The sequence below is a fragment of the Protopterus annectens genome, chromosome 2.part1, assembly GCF_019279795.1.
Source record: "Protopterus annectens isolate FY-2018-M chromosome 2.part1, PAN1.0, whole genome shotgun sequence".
Classification (NCBI taxonomy): domain Eukaryota; kingdom Metazoa; phylum Chordata; order Ceratodontiformes; family Protopteridae; genus Protopterus; species Protopterus annectens.
In genome coordinates, this window is record NC_056729.1 from 1,427,054,700 (window position 1) to 1,427,064,843 (window position 10,144).

Below are 10,144 nucleotides of genomic sequence, written 5' to 3' on the forward strand. Positions count from 1 at the left end.
CAAACCCTGAACTACTGGAAACTGCAAACAGCTCATAGCCTCAGTCATGTGCACTAACTGAAATACTTTCAAGTTTTATACAATTTTTGTACATTTCTTACAAAAAAAAAGTTAGATTTATACAAGTTTACATAACACTCCACCCACTGTTACTTCCAAAACACGAAGTAAAAGTCCTTGATGGGACAGCATGGAGCCAGACATCCCACGTACATTGTTAGATAGTTGGAGAAATGGAGAAAGCTGGGGATCATCTTTGAATGCATTATGGAAAAGTGAATGTGAATAGCTCAAGGAACTTTAGTCATTCAGCAGTCCAGATAACTGTAGTGTCAGTCCAACTGGTTACAGTTTGCGAACACGGTGCAGTGGGTAGTCCAAAGTGAAGGCAGAGAACTGATAATGTGATCCAGACAGAAAACATTAAGAAACTTCTAACATCTGGATGAATAAGTATGTGATATGCATTTTTATATCTAGTGTTAGAAAATTTGAAAGGGAAAAAGGAGGTAATTGGCTGTGAAGTGATGTCATTTTGAGTTTGGGAACTGTCAAACAGGTTCAGGAAAGAAAGATCTAGAACTGGTCTCCAAACATTTTCTTTCTTTGGCACTAACATCATTTTTGAATAAAAACCCTTTCTCACTAGGGAAGAAGAAACTAAACTGGTTATATCACTCCTCAGGACAGCATATGATGAAGAATGGGAGGAAGCAATAGAGTCTGATCTGAAAGATGAGGAATAACCACTTGGAAAGGAGGAATTTCCATCTACTGCCATCCATAACCTTGATGAATGACCTTCAGAACCAATCTGTCTGAAAGTATACATTATCAAAGAGAAGAATGGGCATTCAAATTTTTTGGAAGAAAAATGTGTTAGGGTGGGAGGAGATCACAAGGTCTCAAACAGTCATTCAGACTTGTTGGTGTGTCCTGGTTTGGTGAGGTTTGAGGCTTCTTTTTGGAACCCCCCCCTTGCCATATCTTCTTAAAAGTCTGTTTACCTGTATTTTGTAGAAACTGTTTATTCTTCTTTTTGCCAAAACTGGCCTTTTTTTATTCGTTTGCTGTTCTTTATGCTTCATTACTATATTTATTCACTACCTTCCTAATACCCTCTCTCAATTCCCGCCATACTAGTAGATAATTTTTTGACTAACCCCTTGAACTCTCCATTCCAGCAATAACTGGCCTACTTCTTCATACCATAGTAATTATTCCGCTTCTACTCTCACTATCTCCTCCTAACTCTACCCTCTCACTTTGTAGACTAACTTCTATGGCAGTACTCCACACCTAACTCAACTCCTTATTTTCCTCCTTTTACTCTTAGGTGGCATCATTATCTTCAGAGCAGAATGGATTTCTTGCACTCTGCAGCTTGAAGCCCAAGCAGGAGTGAGAAACAGACACTTCAGCTGTTTCAATAAAATATAACTTTAATGCACGTCACTTTCTCAGTCACTTCTCTGCTAGTAAATACATTGCCTGCACATCACAGAGCCAGAATGTAGCATTCACTCCTTCTGTTTGTTACTGCCTCTCCTCACAAGTACTATCCCTCCACTTACTGCGTTTACCTTACTCTCTCACTCCAAGGACTGTCTGTTGTCTCCAAACCTTTTCAAACTACTTTTTCTTTTGCTCTGTTGTCCTTAGCTACAGTGGACATAAAAAGTGTACACATGCCTGTTAAAATGCCAGGTTTTTGTGATATAAAAAATGAGACCACAATAAATCATTTCTAAACTTTTCCCACCTTTAATGTGACCTATAACCTGTACAATGCAATTGAAAAACAAACAAATCTGTTAGGGGAAAAATATAAAAATAAAAAATGTACAATAAGCTGGTTGCATAAGTGTGCACACCCTTAAACTAATACTTTATTGAAGCACCTATTGATTTAATTACAACATTCAGTTTTCTTGGGTAGGAGTCTACCAGCATGGCACATCTGGACTTGGCAATATTTTCCCACTCTCTTGAATTGGCAATATTTGCCCACTCTTCCTTACAAAAGCTCTCCAAATCTGTCAGACTGCAAGGGCATCGCTTGTACACAGCCCTCTTCAGGTCACCTCACAGATTTTCAATTGGATTTAGGTTTGGGCTCTGGCTGGGCCATTCCAAAACTTTAATTTTCTTCTGGTAAAGCCATTCTTTTGTTGATTTGGATGTATGCTTGGGGTCATTGTCATGTTGAAAGGCGAAATTACTCTTCAGCTTTCTAGCAAACACCTGAAGGTTTTGGGCCAAAAGTAGCTGGTATTTGGAACTGTTCATAATTCCCTCTACTTTGACTAAAGCCCCAGTTCCAGCTGAAGAAAAGCCATCCCAAAGCATGATACTGCCACCACCATGCTTCATCGTGGGGATGGTGTTCTTTCAGTGATGCGAAGTGTTGTTTTTGCTCCATACGTACCCTTCTGGAATTGTGGCCAAAAAGTTAAACCTTGGTCTCATCAAACCATAACACATTTTCCCACTTGGTTTGGGGAGACTTTATGTACTGTTTTGCAAATTTTAGCCAAGCCTGGATGTTTTTCTGTGTAAGAAAAGGCTTCTGTCTTGCAACCCTACCCCACAGCCCAGACATATGGAGAATATGAGAGATTGTTGTCACATGTAGTATACAACCAGCACTTGCCAGAAATTCCTGCAGCTCCTCCAGTGTTGCTATAGGTCTCTTGGTAGCCTCCCTGACCAAATTTCATCTAGTCTTTTCATCAATTTTGGAGGGATATCCAGTTCTTTGCAACGTCACTGTTCTCATATTTTCTCCACTTTTTGATGACTGTCTTCACTGTGTTCCATGGTGTATCCAATGCTGTGGAAATTATTTTGTAATCTTCTCCTGACTGATACCTTTCACCAATGAGATCCCTTTGATGCTTTGTAAGCTCTCTGCGAACCACAGCTTTTGCTGTAGCAGGCAACTGAGTAAATGTCAGGAAAATCCTACTAGGACAGCTGAACTTTATTTGGGGTTAATCAGAGTCTCTAATTGATGGCAGGTGTGTACCCAAGAAGACTGAATGCTGTAATTAAAGCAAAAGGTGCTACAACAAAAGTATTAGTTTAAGGGTGTGCACACTTATGCAACCAGCTTACTGTACATTTTTTATACTGTTTCCCCTAACAGATTTGTTTGTTTTTCAATTGAATTGTACAGGGTATAGGTCACATTAAAGGTGGGAACATTTTGAAATTATTTATTGTGATCTCATTTTTCTATATCGCAAAAAACTGGCATTTTAACAGGGGTGTATACATTTATGTCCACTGTAGCTCTGGTAAACTATACCTTTTAAAATTAACTACATTACCTGCAGCCTAGCTGATTGCAGTTAACCGTGATTCAGTCCTGCTCCATTTTCCCTCACTACTCTCGGGCTCACTCTGCTCCTCTATCCTACCCCCATTCCCACCCACCCCTGCTATGCCTACATTCGCCTTTACGTAGCCACTTCTGCATTCTCCATTAAACAATCAAATCACATTTCCCCACCTCTAACTGAAACCCAATTCAAATAACTAAACTAAAATAGTCTCTTCACAAACTAAGTACACTAACCCATAATAAGCAATCTACAAGCACACTACTAAAACATATACTAGCCATTCCTGCAATACAACTACATAATGATATTTATATTTTATACCAATAGAGCCAACCTTAAAAAAACAGTTACCGACTCTCCATAACCTCTCAAGTCAACAGACTTAGTTTTCACAAATACTTAAATATTCACACCAAATCCAGCATATCTTTGCACTCCACCCTTGTCTTCATGCTTATGATAATTGCCCATTACTTCTTATCGACTTTTATTTAAACACCCCAATCTCCACCCAAGCTACCCCTTTCCCAACCCCACAAAAAGTAGCACTGAAAACCATCCTGATATCACACTCCACCTCAAATATTACAAACATTGATCAAGCTTCATATACTATTATCTTATCTTAAACCTTCACCAACCGTTTCTCCAAAATATGATAAATTCATAAAGCTAATTATTCTCATACCATCTCATCTCATTCTTAGTGGCAATATTTACCCTAACCCTGGACCTAAAAATAACACAACCCACTTAAACTCTCAACCTATCACTCAACCCCAAAAGTTTTCTAAATCTTCCCAGAAAAGGAGCTAATCTGCTCTTACTTAATATCAGCATCATAAGCATTCTAAACAAAACACAATTACATGCCACCATTGTTCTTAACTCCCCATACATTACCTTAACAGAAACTTGGCTAAAATCAGACATTAGCAATGATGAAATTATTCTTCCGGGTTATAATATCCTTAGGTTCATAGGTTCATACTAGGCTATCTGCCCTAGGGCATTTATAAGCCTAGCCAGAATGTGTTTGGCTTTCGCCACCCATTTAAAATTTATTTTGCTATGCCCTTTTTCGGGGTTAGTATACTGTGCCTCTGTCTAACAGTGACACAGAAGTGCTACCCGGGGTAAACCTACGATCTCCCATCCACTCAAGATTCCTCTTGGAGTCAATGAGGGACTCTGCCTAACCTGGACTGGGATTTTATTCCAGAGTGAAGGGAGCCTCTGGGTTATGAATCTGTCCCTCCAGCATGTCCTATTTATTTCAGTGCTGAGGTTCAAGTCTCTCGAGCGCGTAGCTCGATGGGATTTGGATTTTCTGAGGTGCAGCATGTCCATTAATTCCGGGTTGGACATGGCTTTACACATCAGGCACAGATCGCCTCTGAACAGGCGGTATGCCACTGAATAGAGCTGGAGTTTAACCGGGCAGCATATGGCATCTGTTTGTGCCCTTTGATCCTCTTGGTGAGGTACTTTTGCGGTCTTTCCAGTTGCTGCAGGTGTCTGGTAAGGTACATCCCAAAAGGGGCATTGTACTCAATTATGGGCCTGATGAGGGATGAGTAAAGAGGCACAATGACCTCCCCTGATCTAGATGTGAATCCTTTCATGATTAGGTGAGCTATATAAAATGTTTTTCTAACCACTTTGGCCATGTGGTTGTCAAATGAGAGATTGGTATCAACTTGGGTCCCCAGGTCCCTAATTACTTCTTCTGTACTTAATGGATTATCACCTATGTGGTAATTTGTGGGCACTTTGTTTTTGCCAAAGGGGATGACTATACACTTTTTGGCATTTAGCTTGAGGCCATGGCTCTGGCACCAGTTGTCTGTTTCTATGAGGCCCTTTTGGAGGATGCTTGTGTCGGCTGGAGAGTCTATTATGGTGCCCAGTTTGCAGTCATCTGCGAACTTGGTCAGCCACAATCCTTCCGTGTTGGCCTGTACCTCCGAGAAATATATACCGAACAAGAGAGGTCCCTGGACTGAGCCTTGTGGGACACCACTTGTAACTGGTTTGGAGTCTGACATGGCTCCAGCAATTCTAACCATGTGGGTTCTGTCCTTGAGCCAGTTTGCAATCCCCGAGTGGGGTATTGTATCGAAGGCTTTTGCGAAGTCCAGGTAGGCTGTGTGGACCACCTTCCCCTCGTCAATGGCCTTGGTGACTGTTTCAAAGAAATCAACCAGGTTTAAGAGGCAGGATCTGCCCTTAAAGCCGAACTGGGTAGGATCCAGTGTCTGTAGGTCCCCAACATCTTTATTTAGGAGGTCCATGATGATCCTTTCCATAGCTTTGCAGACCAAGCTAGTCAGGCTTATGGGGTGATAGTTTCCAGGATCCGTTGAGGCACCACCTTTATGGAGAGGGACCACTGTTGCTGTACACCACTCTTTGGGCACATATCCTGTAGTAAGGCTGAGATTGAACAGTAGTTTTATGTTTGGGTTTAGCTCTTCTTGGAGATCATGTAGGGCCAGCCAGGACACCGTCTGGTCCCATTGATGCTGTGTTTTTGCTTTGGAGAGGGCGGCTCTTACCTGAGCATCTGAGATGTCAGGGGGGCAGCACTCTGCTGGGATAGATATTTGCCATTTTGGTGGGGAGGGGGGTGGAGAAGTTTGCGCTGTACCTGTCAGCTAGGATGTTGGTAATGTCTGTGGGTTCAGTGTATTTTTTGTCATTTTCGACTAATTCTGAGCATATGTGGGAATTACCACCCAGGTTCCCAACATAACTAAAGAAAGCCTTGTGATTATCCTTTGTGTCCTGTGCAGTTTTTCTCTCGAAGCTGGCCTTAGACAATTTTATGAGTGCCCGTAGTTATAAGACAGGAAAAGCGGTATAGCCATTCTATTTAAAAATAACCTCAGTTTAGTAAGCATTAATCAAAACACCCTTGACTTCAATACCGCAGAGATAATGTTTACAAAATTAAACTCAAAATAAGACTTAAGTATAGTTGGCACATACATTCGCCCCTGACAACCTCTCCACAGTTGAACACATTCTCCAATGGACATCAAATTCCTTACCACAAGAAATGATCATTTATTTGGCAAATGGTAACTGGGGAAAGTTAGACTGGGTGGGTGCCCATTTTCAGCAGAGGCCCAGGGAGAAAAGCTCCAATACTGTTATACAAATTAATAGTAAAATACAATACAAGGCAATAGAACAAGCTAGTAATAAAATGATATACAACAGACAATGTAATGGTGCAAGAGGTAATACAGCAGTATACAATAACAGTTTAAGGATAATACATAGAATTCAAACAGAATTAGCCCTTATTGAGAATTCAGTGGTGAATAGGCATTTGTGTACAATACAGTTCCAGTGAAAGTATTTTGTCCTTATTTTACATTTGCTTGGATTATTTGTTTTCAGATTACATTTATATGTTAATAAATACAATAAGAGAAATGAGAAGTTGTTCAGTTCTGTGTGGTAATCAGTAGGTTACAGGTATATTTGTAATAAGTTGATAGAGAAGGAGCAGATAGGATAAAATGAATGTTGGGGTTGCCTTTTTTTTGACAGTTGTTACTTCAGTTGTTGTTTTAGCTTGATTTTAAATTTTATCGGGTTTTGTGTGGACCTAATGTCTAGTGGTAGTGTGTTCCATAACTTAGTAATGGAGTAGGAATAAGAGATCATCCTGCAGTTTTATCTGGTGTTAACAGTTGTTTACCTTCAGAACATAGGGCTTGGTTGGGAGTATAAGTTTGAAGTACGGAAGGGCATTTTTCTATAGATTATTTTATGCACCATGGTTAAGTGCTGTTAGTTGAGCTGGTGGGTTAGATTCAGCCAATTATGGGATGTAAGGGCAGTACAGCAATGTTCTCTGGAATGACAGATCTGTTGAAATATGGCAATTTTTATTACAATATGATTCTAGTTTGTTAATGTGATTTGGAGGTTGGTTAGTATAGGGGTACTGTATAGTAAGGAGGACAGGAGGTATGTGGATGCTAGTATTCTTTTAGCGGTTGGGCTTAAAAAGCAGTTGTCTATATATCATTCCCGTCATGGATGATTTCAACTTGGACTGGTACACCTGTGACTCTCAAAGACCAACTAATCACAAAGCTTCACAGCTTTACCCAATTAATTCAGTCTCCCTCTGGGAGAGACAAAGAATCCAAGAGACAGTCCATCTTGGACTTGTTTCTTACCAGACCCATTCTCTCCTTTCAGTCCAGTTGTCTTCCAGATACCCATAGTGACCATAACCCAAACCACTTTCTGATATCATGTGAAACCATTTAAACTCAACACTTACTAACAAATTCATAATAAAAGGAACTGTTTCCCTTAATGAATTCAACTCAATCTTAAAAGATGTAACTGGTCACCCCTCAAGTACCTCCCTCTAGAGGAAGCTATAGACTTTAATTCCACTTTCATTAACATCCTGAACAAACATGCTCCTCAGTGGACAATAAGAGTTAAATCTAACTTTGCACCTTGGCTAACCAAAGAAACAAGAGCTCTACTAAAAACAAGAGATAAAGCTTGGGAGCACTGTCAAACTAATATAACCCTAATAAACAGGCCTGCCTTGGACTAAGAAACAAAGCCCCCCCCCCAAAAAAAAAAAAAAAAAAAATCAGACAAGATAAAATTAAGCATTACAGTGATAGCCAAGCAAAACATCAAAATAATCCTCAAAAATTTTGGACAGCAATAAAAAACTACTATAACCTGGGCAAACTAGTATACCCTCCCCAACAGCCAATAAAACTACAGATAGCATCAAAATGCAATTTAATAAATATTTCAGAGACCATCTTAGTCCTTTCAAATAATGGTTCTACACCACCTCTACCTCGTTCAACATCCAACCTGGATAGCAAGACCTTTTCCTTCCAACATGTCCCTGCAAAATTTATACAAAAAAAAAAAAATCTGAAAAAAAATAAATAAATAAAACAGCCCTAGCTGCTTAGCAATTGCCTGCAAAATATCTCAAAATCTCTGCTGAGGCTCGCTCTTATCCCATATCCATCCTCATCAACAGATTCATCTCAGAACAAAAAGTGCCAACAATTTTGAAAATATATTATCCCATTGCATAAAGGTTGAAAAATCAAATGTACTGTTCAACTACCTTCCTATTGCAATCTTATCACCTTTGTCCAAAAGGAGAGATGCATTAACTCCCAATTACTTAACCGATACCCTCCTAATGCATGGATTCCAACCAAAACATACTGCTACTACTGCCCTGACGTCCTTCAATAAAACTATTAATCAGCATAGAAATGATGGCAAACTTTTATTCTCAATCTTTCCTGACTTATCCAAAGCTTTTGATACAGTCTCTTATAACACACTTATATTCGCCCTTTCTGATCTAAAACTTAGCTATTCCTCAAATGCATTGTTCCAGGATTATCTAGCCAGGTGCCACCAGGCAGTAAAATGGCAACACAATCATTCTCAACTTCTAGCAGTCACAACTGCAGTACCATGGGGGTCTATCCAAAGTCCTTCTCCTCTTCACCCTTTTTACTAACCATCTTCATACTTCTACTCTGCATGCATCCCTTGTCCAGTACACAGATGACCTTTACTCTAATAGGTGGTGCTCCCACACTCCAATAACGTCAAATTAAAACCCAACAGTCCTTCTCTTCAGTAGAATCTTGGCTAGCCAATATTCAGCTCATTCTTAACCCCAAGAAAACTAAGCTCATGCTTTTTCTACCCACAAGAACCAGTGATCAACCCCCATCCATCAACATCTCATCTGCAAATAATACAATAATTTCTAGTACACAATATAACGTTTCTTGCTGTGAGCATTGTCAAATCTCAAATTACTATCAATCACATAGCCAGTCAGTCCACAAAAACTCTGACCTCTACATCAGAATAAACAATTTCTAACAAACCACATAAAAGCCACCATCCCTAGAACTCACCTTGTCTCTACCCTCTATGCAACCCCCCCCCCATTCTCATTAACCTAAATAAATATCTTAACTAAAACTTGACACCTGCTAATTAAATTGCAAAGTTTTCCACTTGGTTAGAACAACCTCCTTGTCTACAATCCACTGACAAAAGCCTGTCAGTTATTCTACCAACCAGACAAAATCCCTGCCCTTCACAATATCCTCCAACTCTACTTTACTAATATAGTCCTTCATTCCACAAATCACTATTAATCTCTACAGCTAACACCACAGCTGGAGAATCCCTCTACTTTAACTACATAGCTAAACTCTGGAAGTGTCTGCTCCTTATAAAAACCACAACAAGCACTGTAAAACTTAAAAAGATCCTTAAAATCCATCTATCCAATACATAAATATGCTCTTGTACTAACCCTGGTTGATTACAAACCATCATTAATTACTAGCCTCCCTAGGTACAGCATTACATAACTGCTGTAAATTATTTGAGCTCTGTTGTTTTAAACTGCTTTTCAACCTTACTTTAACTCTGACAATACCTACTGTAAAGAAAGTGATGTATAAAACTCTGCAAACTGTAAAAATGCTGTACTGTCTCAATGTAATAACTGATTATTACACTCATCTTTGTATGTTTATTTGTTCTGTCTCTGTTTTACTACTGTAGCTTTGTATAATCTCTAGAGGTTTTTATCTGGAGCTTTTCTCCAGTGCCTCTGCTGAAAATGGACAGCTTGTCCAGTTGGACTTTCCCGGTAAACAAATGTAAAATAAAATAAAATAAATAAATAAAATAACATAAGTGTGTATTTATAAATGGATACATGAGTATTTAACATTATTTATTTAAAA